A 14,209-nucleotide genomic window follows, 5' to 3' on the forward strand; every position below is an offset into this window, starting at 1 on the left:
GATCAGCCATCTAGATCCAAAATAATTCATATGGCAAGTACATAGTAAATCATATTTATACAACATACTCATCCTCCATGAGTAAAAATAAAACAGATAATAGTGATCACTGGGTGTCATGTATGGACCAAAGTTTGTATCTAAGTTAGCTTTGTAGTTAAACACTTGACCCCTTCAATTGCACCTGTGCTGCTGGTTGAAAAGAGAACCTACAGATACGCTTCCTGCTCTAAGCACAATCCTGAAGTCTGCTCTGCATGATGGACCCCTACAGGGAGACCAATTTAAGTCTGGTCAATGAAGATAGGGTAAATATATTCAGAATGAGAAAAATACCCAGTTATATTCCACACAAATAGCGTCAGATGTAGAAATAATTGTAAGGTATGCTGTAGAAGTGTTCGATCAAATAATTAAAGACTTATCATAAGGAACACATGCAAAGCTGAAGAAGTCGGGGTACACTCTTAGCTGGGGGGGGTGAAGTGGGGGAGGGAGGCGTGCTATTCAGAGTTTTGAATGGTCAACCATATGATGTGATTTTTTCCAAACAGTTTTTTTTTTAATAGAACTTCCTTGGCATTTTGTTAACAAAAAAAGGAAATCCTAGATTGTGAACTATTTGGCTAGCATCATTACTAGGTCCTGTCCCATACACCTTATGAAGTCCGTTAGAGAAAGCCCCCCCCATCTTTTGTGCCTTAGGAATTGTAGAAGGGTTGACTCACCGTGTGTACACACCCTCATGGTTGGGCCTGGCATATCAGCTCTTTCCTCACATAACATCTTCTGCTGACAGCTGCTGTGTGTCTCATGCTCCATCCAGCTCATTCTAAAGTCTCTCTGCTTTCAGGGTAAACAAGGAGTCCAATAAACTAAAATCAAACAAACATAACACTTCAGTCTACCCAGGCTCACTCCTCTGCAGACGCTTCAACGCTTCCTGGGCTCTCTAGGGCTGTCCTCACTCTTTTGTGCAGAGCAACACATCCTAGGCTCTCTCATTGAAGTGACAGTTCCTAACTCAATTAATCCTTCTTTCCCTGGTGCAAAAGTCTCTCCACATCAGCCTTCCTCAGTGGTCTGTAGAGGAACCCTGATCTTTCTCCTTTGAGTACCAGTCAGGGAACTTGTGGTGAGCAGTTAAGGTTTGCTCCTCCCTACACTTCTTCCTATCTTGGCCTTTGTTCAGACTCTCTCTCATTGCCCCTCCCTGGGTTTATTGTACATCTGCCTTTCTCTAGGCCTTTGCTCTATTCCCTAACAGCCAGAAAAGGACTACGGAGCTCTGCTCTTCTCTCCCTGCAATCTCTATTTCCTTTAGGCTGAGTTTCGTCATGATCACCTCCCAGCTGAGTTTCATCTTCAATTGGGCTGGCCCAGCCTCCATGTGCAAGCAGGTGTTTTAATTGATCACTCTAGCTCCTATTAACCTTTTGTGCCATGGAGGACTACATACCTCCCCCCCCCCATCACAGGAACACTGACATTACATCAATAGTTTAATTATCCTTTTACTCTGTGATAAACCCTTCAGTCACAGGAGTGCAACTATTTGCAGAGAAAAGAAATGAGGGACTGTCAATCTTGTCCTTTGTTTTCCCAGTTAAACACATATGCAGCACCAAAGAAGGAAGCAACACCAAGTGGCAAAGTATTTCAAGTGCATTGGCTGGAAATGTTTATACTTTGTTCCTGAAAAAACACTCAGTAAGTTGATATAACAGCACAGTATTCAATCTGCATAATTTGAAATGGTGGGGGATGTAGGAGATGAGGATATTTTGTTAATGGTCCAAGGCTATGCTCCCCTATGAAAATGTTTCAGAAATACGCAACACTTGGTGCAATATTATCCTCACAAAATTTGAAAAAAAAAACCACTGTGCTTCTCAAAAATATTTTTGAAGAGTCCTAGGGGTAAGTCATCTCAAGCAGGAGTGATTTAGCACGATCCACAGAGGGAGTGACTTCTTCAGAGATAGAGAAATCACCCAGACAAGCTAATTTTCAAGTTAGTTGTGTGATTTCAAGCAGAGGTTCTTGGGAGTTCCCTCTAGAATAATCACTGTGTTTCACCCTGAGATCCCAGGGGTGTTCAGCTCTACTTGTACAAATATACTGTGCAGTCAGGAGTCCTGGCTCTAGCGCAGTGCAGCCGAAATTCTTCCCTGTGAAGCTACATTAAAGAAGCTTATACACAGTGTAACATTATACAAGTTACAAACTATAGTGTGCATATGTAAGGGGTAGTTTTCAATTGGTCATAATTTGGTCAAATCTAAACCATGTTTTTTTTCCATCAGACCATTTCTAGCACACTCCTCCTTATTGGAGGGCTATTTGCACACCAGAAAGGTGAAAGTGTGGAATGTTAAGTGACTAAAATCAGGAAACCATTATTCAGTCTGAACAAGAGTAGGCACAACCCCTGCAACAGCTTTCACGTGTACCTCTTTTCAAGGGGTGTTGCTGATTTTACTTCAATGGTTATCTTCTAAACAAAGTTGGTAGATCCTCACTTTAGTTAACAGTGATTTATATCAGAACTAAAGACTCATGAAACAGACTCTAAGAGGCATTGTTTACGTTGATACCAAAGTGTTTACGTTTTTGTCATGAATAATTTTTTCATGTCCCTTGGGTCTGTCACACATGACATCTCACATTTGAGCCTTGGCAGATTAAAAAGCATGGCACCCATTATAACACTTGCATGTGTTCATGCTCACTTCCTTGACGTAAGCAAGCTTTTACTATTTCTGTTAGTACTGACGTGAGAACACAGCTATCTAGGAGAGTGTGCTGGTTTCCATTCTGGCTATGCGTCATCATCAGACTTGTCACTTAATTTACAAGCACAAATATTTTTGTTAATGATCATTCTTGCTCAAACATTATCAGTGTTTTACTTGTGTCTTAATATTTATAGTCCATCTCAGTGTTGTTCAGAACACAATAAACATGGAACCCCATTAAGTCACTTTTACTGAGTCACCTATCAGATAATTTTGCATTTTGCAGTATCAAGTAGAGAGTATCTTCCTTCTCTACTGAAGGCAATGCTAAAAAAAAAAAAAATTATGCTTAACTTCCCAATAACAAATAAAACAACTTGTGACATGTTACATTTAGAGGTGTCGGTGACACCAACTGATTAAAATAATTTCCTTACCTAGCTGTTACTTATCAGAATCTCTTATTGAGTCAATATTGAGGAGAATATAAATGGTAGGCCAGGTTCAAGATTAGAGGCCTTGATTTTACATAACCTTGCACTTTGTGCAGTCACATCTGTGATAAGGAAATGCAAATTAGGTGAAAGAGCATCATAGCAGAATGGAAGCATTTTATACCCAATTTTCAGTGTTTACAAAGATGTAAGTAAGCAGTGAAGATGCAGTGGAAAAGGTGGACTAAGTTTCTCTTTCTTTGATGACCCTTTTGTAGCCTTTGAGAGACGTGTCTTTCTTAGTAGACAGGAGTTTGCATCACAAAACCACTATTATATTTTGCCTGAGATGGCTCCTTTATTGCCAGCCTCAGATGTATTCAGTACAACATACGAAGGCAAGCAAAATGTACAAATGCTTATATATACTTGCTAGAACTCTAAACACTAAATTGAGTGAACTAGATTGTCTGGTTTTAAATCAGGATATTGATATAATAGGCATCACAGAAACTTGGAGGAATGAGAGTAATCAATGTGACCTGTTAACAGCTATAAAATATACAGGAATGACAGAGTACGTTGCACTGGTGGGGGAGTGGCATTATATCTGAAAGAAAGCATAGAATCAAATAAGGTAAAAAACTTACAAGAAATCTATTGTACCATAGAATCTCTCTGGATAGAAATTCCATGTGTGAATAATAATAGTATAGCAGCAGGAATATACTACTGATCACCTGATCTGGCTGGTTGCAGGCTTGTCTACATGTCTGGATTGTCAAAGGCTAAGGGAGGTTAGAGAGGCTACAAAAGCAGAAAGCACAGCAATAATGGACGACTTCAACTATCCTCATGTCGACTGGGTCAATGTCACCTGAGGGCATGATGCAAAGCTAAAATTTCCAGACACCATCAGTAACTGTTTCTTGAAGCAGCTAGTCCTGGAACCCAAAAGGGGAGAGACAAATTCTGCTGTGAGTTATATTGATATGAATTGGTGTAGTCTCCAGATTCACTTTGATGTAACAGAGCAGCATTTGGCACTTTTATCCAAAGCAACAACATCTTGTGCTGAAAATAATATGAAAGCAAGCTGATTTAGCTGTTAAATGTTTTATAAATACTAGTAAGGACCAGCAGGTAGATATTTTCTTTTGTTAAAAATAAGCAAGCACTAAGACAAATTCAAAGGGGTCAGAGAATCCCCCTCTTCCCTCCTGCATTATAAATAGCATTGATGGTGCAAAAACATGGAAAGATTCCTTCTTTAATGTTTGCCAAACCAAAACTGTTCCAAGTCACCATGATGCCACAAGACATGAAATACATTAATAATTGGAGGACAGGTCTGGCAGGTTCTTATGTCTTGGTGTAGTACTCTCAAGTTAATACATATGTATGTTAGAGTATTTAAATGTGAACTTTTTTTTATTTTGTGTAGTTTACAAACTTGCTGGAATGCCAAGGTTGTTTTACTGTGTCCTGTCACTTTAAGGACTGGAGCTCTACTGAGAGGGGACACAGCTCTTGAATACGAGTAGGGTGTGATCCCCATAGAGTTGGTGTGCTCCTAAAAAGTTCTCCAGCCATGGCACTTGTGCAAACTGTATTTTTTAAGAGTCTAAATTTCATAAAACTCCAGTTTTACTAAACTAGAGTAAGAACATCAGACTCTGGCCCTAGGAAATCTTACACATCTTTGCAAGACATTATTCACCTGGCAAATAAAGGGCTAGAGTGTGTCACCATTACTCATGTGATGTAGTACCTCACTCTGCAAATAGTCTCTTTGAAACTAGAAGTTATTGTTGGCCAGCATAAAGAAGGAACAAGAAGCTTCACTATATTTTGTGCCTCTGAACTGGAACTACTTATAATCCTGTTGGGAGCATAGTCCTTGTTTCTCCCTATTATCCTGTCAGGGGTCTAGGTATGTGAATAGGAATGGAGTGAGGGTGAGGTCATGGCTCCACCAGTCCTCTACTCACAAATAGTTAGCAGAGCTGGCTATTATACAGGGACAGTGTGTTTCATACCCTACAAGACTGATGCAGCAAGCACTGTGGTGTATGCTGACAGCCTGAGGGAAATTCTGTTTGTCTGCCAGAATTCCTCCTGTGTTTTCCAACTTCTGCATAGCCCTTCTTCACTCCCTCATGGTGTAAAAGGAAGAGTCTCTCTCTGTAAAATCAGCATTTCTTGCCTTACTCATCTTTTCTGAAAATGAGTCTAGATGCCACAATATTTTGGGGTAGGAATATCCTTCTTGTGCTTTAGCTGCATATTACTGTTACTGAGCTTTCAAGGAACCCCCTGCTCAACACGTCGAAATATAATATGATAAAAATCGATTTTGTATTGAATCTTGAAAAAAATTAAAATGTCACATATTTCAATAAGAACATTTTGGGGGGGCGGGAGGGAGGAACTCATGGAAATTTGATTTTGAGGTAACATTTTTCCATAGAATCACAAATGTTTTTCTATAGCCCTGCTGGTAGCCTGACATAAGGATGTTAAATTCAAGATGGAGAAATTCAAGAACATATTTTATTCATTTGTTTCATTTTGTGTATGTTTCTAGGGTGCCCACAACGATACTGGCTGAGACACTCACGTACATGAATGGATTAATGCTAGCACTCTTGTGAAGCAGAGAAAAGCATTACCATCCCTATATTACAAATGAGGAACTGAGGCACCAAGAAATTAAGTGACTTGTCAAGGTCACAGAGAAGTCTGTGGTAGAATCAAGAAGAGAATCTATTTCTCCCGAGTCTTAGTCTAGTGCTTTAATCACAAGCCTCTCTCTCTTCTCTATATTTTGGCCATGTAAACTGATTTGTGAATCAAAAGCTGATTGAGAGAAAACATGTAGCAACATATCAGCAGTCACAGGTTGGGAACTTTATTTAGAAAGCCATGTCTCTACAGCTCACAGACCCTCTTCAGTGGCTCTCTACAGGCTATCACATTTTCAGGTTTGCAGCCCTTGATCCTGCCTGGTTTCACAACTAGTTGATCCATCTGCTTGAATGACAAACACTGACAATTAAATCAAGTTTTCACAACTCTAAAAATGACACCTACAGCTGAATGAATAAGTGCAATAAGGTTTTCTGAATGCTTATAATATCTGAAGGAAACTCACACACTAATGCCAGAATTCTGACTTCACTGGGACTCTGTCTAGGCAAAGCAGGTTGCTCAAGCAGTTCGTTTTGCAGGATAGACGCAGAAAGCATTTAATGGCTATAACTTGACTCCTAACCTAGAGAAAATACACGACTGCCACCTCTATAGAATTCATTAATTTATGTGGACAAAGCATTTTCACAACCTGTTGTCTGAATTGCTTCACTACAACTTTCACTACATGTACCACAAAATCTAAAAATCATTAGCTGAGACTAGCATTTCCCCCCTTTTAAAATAAGGACTGACTTGCTCTGAATTGCCCCACTTCTAAAAACAACTGAACATGATCTGAATTTTAAGCACATCAGTAATCTTGTTAATTTAAATTAAAGAAAATTAAACATATGCATAACTGTTTGCAGGATTGGGGCCATTGTTGGGATTATTTTTAAATAATGTATTAAATGCTTCAGACCACTTTAGATTTTTATCACACTCTTAATATATTCAATATGTGAGAAAAACCATTTAATCTTAGGCACATCCCGATCCCAACAAACAGGTAGAGGAAATAGCTGAGAAAAAGATCCCAAGCTAACATACCCAGCCTCCAAAAGTACTTTCCCTCATCGTCCATGCTCAATGGCAATTCTAAATTGTACGTGGTTGGTATGACAGAGCAGACTGTATTGTGGAGGGGGAGTACATGATGAATGGGTGTGCATAAAGGTGGCTGGATGTGTGAAAGAGATACAGAAACAAATACACTGTGGATTTGAGGAAAATGAAGGAATCTGAGTGTGGAAAAGAATGAATGAGTGGGTAACTGTATGTAGGCAGAAAGCACAGATATGGTATGAAAATGAGTGGACATGCATGGTGAATGAGTGAAGCATGGGGAATAGGGTTTTACTGAGTAGAAAGCGCAGATCAAAGAGAAAGATACAGAGAAAAACACGGAGATTGAACGGGTGCAGGAGTAAAAGATGGAGTGACAGCATTTGCTGATGACGGGACGAGAGTGAGCAAAGATAGGAGAGAATGCCGAACAGGGAAGGATAGAGAAAAGGAAATGAAAGGGTCATGGGAGCAAAAAAGCACTGAAAGAGAGAATACATACTATAGAAAGATAGAAAATGTGGAGCGAATGGAAAAAAGAGAAGAAAAGCAACAAAGACCTAGTGAGTTATGCTTAAATAAAACAGGTCAACTCATTTTAAAATTCAATGTCAAAACACTGAAGCCAAATATTGTGCACACAGGGCTATGAACCACACTTTGTTCTTTGTTACAAGACACATGAAGAGCAATATTTTTGTTTTTAGAATGTATTTTGCGCTTTCACAAGTTTCCACATAGAAAGACCCAGGATAAGAGAAAAAGCACACTATTCAGAAAGTTCCTTTGATCATTTCCCCAGCCATCTTTTTTTTTTAAAAAAAAAAAAAAAAAAAAAAAAATTAAATAAAAGGGCAGAAAAATCACTCTGCTTACTGTTTTCTCATGGCACTTGTGATTTACATAGGTGCTAAAACCTTAGCCAATTTCATTCACGATCTGCTTCTCAGGTTTGCAGTTGAGACCGAGAATGTGGTATAATTTGCAGGAAAAAAAAAAAAGCCTGGGAAATGATGTGATCTAAATTAAATTTTCCTTTACTTCCTTAAGTAGTAGCTTCTTATTTCCTTAAAATAAAATAATACCTAACAAGAGAGGCTGACTTATAATACCTAACTGATGGGGGGGGGGGACAACAACCCTAAAAGGGGCTTCAGGAAATGAAGATATTGGCTATCCCAGTGCCTCTGCTCCTAGCAATACTGATGTTAAGACCAGAGGTTTTTGCTCAGAGAGTGTCGACTTTGTAGGTTCAAGAATCAGCTTAAGGGCAAAAAGCATTCCCATGCACCATGGTTTCACCAAGGGCAAGGGGAATGAATCCAATCTGACAATTAGGACTTCACAGCCACCTCAGAAGACCAGGTACAATCTGGCTAAGTTGCCTACTATATATTCACAGTTACCATCCCCCTACGACAGTTCTTAACAATCAAATAACCTTTGGAGCTTCTAAGAAAATGGGATATTTTTCCCCATGGAAATTTTTGATTTTTCAGCAAAAAAAAAAAATTCAAAAGTTGAAAAATGTATGCTGAAAGTTCTCAACTTCTAAATCCAAAATGTTCAATTTCCAATGTTTCAGTAGGGCCTCACAGGAATTGTAGATTGTGTACCCACATTTTCCTCTCTGGGTGGTGTTCCCAGGCCAGATTATCTCTCATGTGATGCACCATGGATTCCCCTTTGGCTGAGGCACTGCACAGCATCATGGGAGTCCCTAGCCATGGCATGTCATGGAGGAGGTAGTCCTGCTGGTAACCTGGGAGACAGGGGACGTGGGCATGGGAAACAAACTACAACTCTCATGAGACACTATGGTGACATTTCCAAATTAAAAAAAAAAAAAAAAAAAAAAAAAATAATCAGTTTTGGGGTGTTCCATTTCTGAGAAAAAGTTGAGGAGCTATGTGGAAAGCAGACACTTTTCACGGTTTCTTAGTCAAACCAAATTTTCCATCAAAAACAGTTTATATGGAATTTTTTTGACCAACCATACTAGGAAGCTCTGGAGTTCTCATGCTAAGGACCTAAGATCTATGTTAGAGAATCCTGTGGAGGAAGTAGTTATGACCCTATGAGCTCCCTCAGTGCCAACTGGGAGAAGGCATAACAAACCATGACTCATATCAGGCCTGACACACTCATTACCCCAACACTCTATTATCATCTGTATATCAAAAGTGTCGTGTAAAGTATTATATACAAACAGTAACATGCTGGTCTGGAAAATCATTGCATGATGTATGTACAAAGAATTATAAAGGTATGTTGGAAATATGTTCCTAAAATGTGTTTGGCAGATAGCACATAAAACCCAGGCTGCCCTAGCAAAGAAATGTATATTTCTTATCTGACCAACTTGCTCACAGAGGACAATGAAAAAGTACATTTAAATAGAAGGTAAACAAAGCCATCAAGCTAACAAGTGGGGGAGATGACTGCTTAACAATTACTATGGGGGGGGGGGGAATAGAGTCTGCACACCCAGGAAGCCTTTCTGGATCTTGAAACAGAGACAATGAACTTTGGAGTAATATAAGGGGAGCAAAGAGATATTCAAGTCAGCACCTGAGAACACCAAAAAGCCAGTGTTTTGTATCTATGAAAGATGGGTTCTCCTACCAAAACAGGTCAGAGTATGCTGACAATTTGGTGCAAGTAAGAAACTATGCTAGGCAAAGCTCTATCTTTCTAGAATTAAGCCCTAGACACTAGCAAGCATGCTATCTGTTTTGTTGGTAACCCTTTCACATCTCTTTCTCTCTTGTCTGAAATCATGTGAATCTATGTTCTTTGTTAATACACATATTCTTAGTTTTATTACAAACCATCTCAGTGCTGTGTATTAAGGTGAAATGAATAACTCCAGCTAAGCTAGCAATGTGTACTGACTGTTTGGAGGCAGTGAACTTGGTATTACCTCTGTGTGTGCCCAGTAGGAGGGATTAGAAACAGCAGGGGAGATGCTTTTGAGGAAACTCGGGACCCGACCTGTATTTTGGGTCATCTGCAAGACATAACTGGAGCGGTGGAAGACCTAATGAGACCATTGTGTTGTGAGCGTATTGCTGGTGTCACCATTCTGACCACAGCTGCTCAGCACAGGGAAATCCATAGTCACATTCTCAAAAGAAACACTGAGTGGTTGCGAAACCCCATAAGTGCCTAAACTTCCATCCAAAAGCATTTGCCAAGCAGCTGAAGCACTGACCCCAACCCATAGTTAACAAGTTACCTGAAGTGCTAGCTGAAGCCACAGGAGCCCTGAAGTGGAATTTTCAAAGTAGGCATTTCCCCATCTATCTCCGCAGAATAGCCTCATACTTTAGGCATGCCTAATAACTGATACCTTTCAGATCCCACAGCAGGAGAGCCAGATGAAGACTACCAATAGGTGACAATACTCTCACAAAAGACAGCCCAAAGATGAGCAGGTTGAAAATTTTGAGGGAAGAGTGTTGATGCAGCTGTAGAATAATTACCTTGCCAGTCTGCTAGCAGACAATTTAAAGGGATGCAGTCCATTTGTAGCAAACTACTCCTTTTATACTGACTTTTTAAGATGCATTGATAGTTTCAGTAATAGTTTAGATTCAGGCAAGGACTAAAATTTCAGTAAACACAAAACAAAATATGCACACACTTCCTATGCTTTGTTAATTAAACATTATATGGTTAAAACTTAGAGTTGGAAAGAATGCATTTTATATGTTTAAAAAAAAAAGATCCACTTGTGAGATAAACAAGAATTTGAAAGCAAAAGTAATAGACATGCAAATGAGCTATTTAACATACAGTAGCTAATTAAAAAATTAACTGAGTCCTATCAACACCGAGGAAGGGATTAGCCTATAAGCAATTCAGGCAGAATTTATTTACACAAAGTGTAATTAAATTAGAACTATAGAAGATATTTAACTTTTATAGTTTTTTCACGGCAAAAGCTCAAATGAACACAACATTGAGCACATACCTGCTACTGTTATCACTATCAGGTATTTTGCAGTGACAGCCAATACTACACAGTTGCTTTCAAGTAAGCAGTTGATGTGGAACTGAATTGGAAAGTAATTATAGACTGTTATTTTCCATTTCATGTAGCAATGCAGAAAAAGTTTTGGTGAGTGCATGATTGCAGACTCAAATCTAACCCAGGTACAGGAGAGCAAGATGTAGGATCTGAGAGTGCCCTTGTTAGCTTACTGCTAAATACCCACAAGATGCCTCATGCCCACAGCTACAACCTGCCCTATGCTGTTTTGGGGGCCTTATAGCAGCTGATGGCATCACTCCTATTTCAGGTGTCACAGGGGTACAAACATTTAATAAAAATGTTTCAATGCCTAACACAATGAGGCTGAGGTTGCTAGGCACTATTGTAATATAAATATTATTGTTTATTGTCCGTATTGTGGTAGAGACACCAGAATTCCATTGTGATAATGACTTCCTCTAAAATGACTTGCAGTAGAAAAATAAATGTCATTTGTCAAGATTCACTTAAGTGTATATTGGTATAAGAATTAAGTTTATATCAATTATGTTTTCTCTGTTAGAAAATAGATCTTAAATCCATTGTGCAAAAGTTTTGCCAGTAGTAATGTGCCATTTTAACAAATGTTTGGATGGATTTTTGTAACAAAGCAACAACCAGTCTGATAGATATATAATAAATCAGATTTGTAAATTCTTGCACAAATTGAAATCCTTAAGTTCATTATATATTTTGCTGGCCATGTGTCTTATTAATAAAAGTTGATTGTACCATGATTGGCTGCTCTAAACCAAGGGATATCAGCAGCTACACAAAAACTCTCTTCTACTCTATTGTTGAAAATGTCAAGGTGCCATGCTGAAAGAAAAAATCCTTTATTTTATCTTTATAAGTGAGTATAGTGAAAACAATTCTGAATCAGTTTTATCAGCTTAAGTAATCAAAATGGAATTATTTTCCAGTGGCTTTTCATGGCCTTAATTTCTGGCAGATTGACTGAAGGTTGGTTTCAATGCTTGATAAGATGGCTTGCTCCCTTCCAATGTCTTCTATCCCATGTTCTAGTTGAGACAAAGTTTATCAAATGATGGTGCTTGTCTGAGTGCTCAGGGTCTCTGGCACTGGATAAATACAACTTTTCTGGGGAACAATCTATATTGTAGAGCATATTTTGCTCTAAATAGGAATGTAACTTTTTTCCCTTTTCTAAGTAGCTCTATTTATAAAAACTCTTTTTTAATCAATCTGTTAGGTTAATTGGTCACATGACCAAAATTAGATTGGTGCTATTATTGTTCTCTTGAAAGGGTGACAGTACACAATGGAGGATCCATACCTACTGTCTTCATGGACATCCAATGGAGAACTCTGCAAAAATGTTCAGCATTGTGGCTGGCTTCCCTGAGTGAATGCTCCAGGCTTCCCCCAATATTACCCGTTATGGAGAGGAGCTGGCTGACTGCCCCATCTGCCACCATCTAGAAAAGCTGGTAAGCAGCCAGAAGTCTCCATGTAGGAGCTGATGTATAGGATCCCAATCCAGCAAAGCACTTCAGCATACAAGTTACTGCCCTGAAATTAGAGCCTGAATAAGCAAAGCACTTAAGCACATGCTAACTTTAAGGGTTTCTGTGCAGTCATCTTTGTGTGCTGAAGTCCTTATGCCCATGAGTCTCTGAAATATGGCTTTAAAAGGCTGCCTATGTAAAGAAAGTGCATGGAGATGCACTGAGACAGTAGGAGCTCCCATTGGCTTTGTGCATGGCTTTGAGAACTGATCTTCCACGAATGCTCAGTATGGCCACTGTTGCATCATTTGAAAATATAATATCTGCTGCTTTCTATATACCAGGTCAGCTCCTCTGGCCAGGGAAAGAGGTGGGGCCTAGGGCTCTATCCCTTTAGTGTAACGGGTGCCACCATGAATGCTAGAAACTCCAGATCCTTGTTCCCCTAGTGCATGTAAGAACACGTACTGTGTGTAACTTCTGTTCAAGGGAGAAAATAGAAGGTGAAGCTCTTTGCAAATTCTCCCTTTACTGTGCGTGCAAATCAGAGTTAGCTTCAACCTGGTCAAAAGGCATCAGCGCAGTAAGTGATCCAAAAGGACAATAAAATCAAGCATGACTGTCTCTAGGGGCAATAGTATTTTTTAAAATGCCCTAGAGTATAAATCGTTTAGACAGTTGAGCGTAAAATCTCTGGCTTCAGGTAATCTCAGGCAATATCTCTAGTGTGAGCAACATTCTGTTGCTATTGTCATTGCACCCTTTTACTATTTGCATGTTTGGCTTTGCCCATTATTTACCGACACCAAATACCCTTCAGACTTTATCAATCCCTGATTGTATTCTATAATTTTCCATATTCCATGCAAATGACAGTAAATTCCTAAGTAAGCAAAATCCTAAAAGTCTCCTGAGTAGAAATAGTGACAATTGCTTTTTAGGGATAGGTGAAAGGTAGTGATGTGGGTATAAAACTACAACCTTGGATTTACTTTTCTACCTTATTTAGGGGTGGGAAAATTGAGGAATCTGATAAAGTGAAGCAGGCCCATGCACTTAAACTGTGCTTCATTCATAATGGTGATTTGGGTTTAAGTGTGAGGGAAAGGAACATTAATCTTTGTTAAGCCATTTACTCCCAGCCTTTACTAGCCTCACTGTATCAACTTTTGATTGACATTGGTGGAAAGGTAAGCTATCGCCTGGTATATTCAGAAGCACCATAGTTATGACCTGCCTAGACAAAATGGGAATGATCCTCAGCAGCCAAGCTGTTCAGTAGCATGCTGACATACTCTTTCACATGTCAACAGTCATGCAGTTTAAAATTTAAGATGGATCCAGTCTATTCAGAGAAAGCTGGATGCTTGTAGGTAACCAGGTTCCCCAATGACTGAAGCTAGGGAAAAGAACGGTTACTTACCTTGTAACAGTTGTTCTTCGAGATGCGTTGCTCATGTCCATTCTGATTTAGGTGTGTGAGTGCCACATGCACTGATGCCAGAAATTTTTCCCCTAGTGGTACCCGTAGGGCTGGCTCTAGCACCCTCTGCAGCGGCGCATGTATGCACTTGTATATAGGGTGCTGCTGACCCCCCTCCCTCTGTTCCTTCTTTCTGGAACTCCAACAGAGAGGATATTAATTGTGGTTGTGGAATGGACATGAGCAACATCTCGAAGAACAGTTACGAGGTAAGTAACCATTCTTTCTTCTTCAAATGCTTGCTCAAGTCTGATGTAGATGACTTATCCAGCTGTGCCCCTGGAGGTAGG

The 14,209-nt window shown here is 39.4% G+C and overlaps 1 protein-coding gene across 8 annotated transcripts in view; it reads right to left on the minus strand.

The window, feature by feature from the left end:
- The window catches only part of LINGO2 (leucine rich repeat and Ig domain containing 2), an 805,515-nt gene that overhangs the window by 697,783 nt on the left and 93,523 nt on the right, over positions 1 to 14,209 (minus strand). For all 8 annotated transcript variants that reach the window (XR_010920756.1, XR_010920755.1, XR_010920754.1 and 5 more), the window contains exon 3: positions 729 to 875. The gene's annotated coding sequence lies outside the window, so the exon portion shown is untranslated. The remainder of the gene's footprint in view (positions 1 to 728; positions 876 to 14,209) is intronic.

Source organism: Emydura macquarii, unplaced genomic scaffold, assembly GCF_026122565.2.
Source record: "Emydura macquarii macquarii isolate MOO-44397 ecotype Brisbane River unplaced genomic scaffold, CSIRO-AGI_Emac_v2 contig_1451, whole genome shotgun sequence".
NCBI lineage: Eukaryota > Metazoa > Chordata > Testudines > Chelidae > Emydura > Emydura macquarii.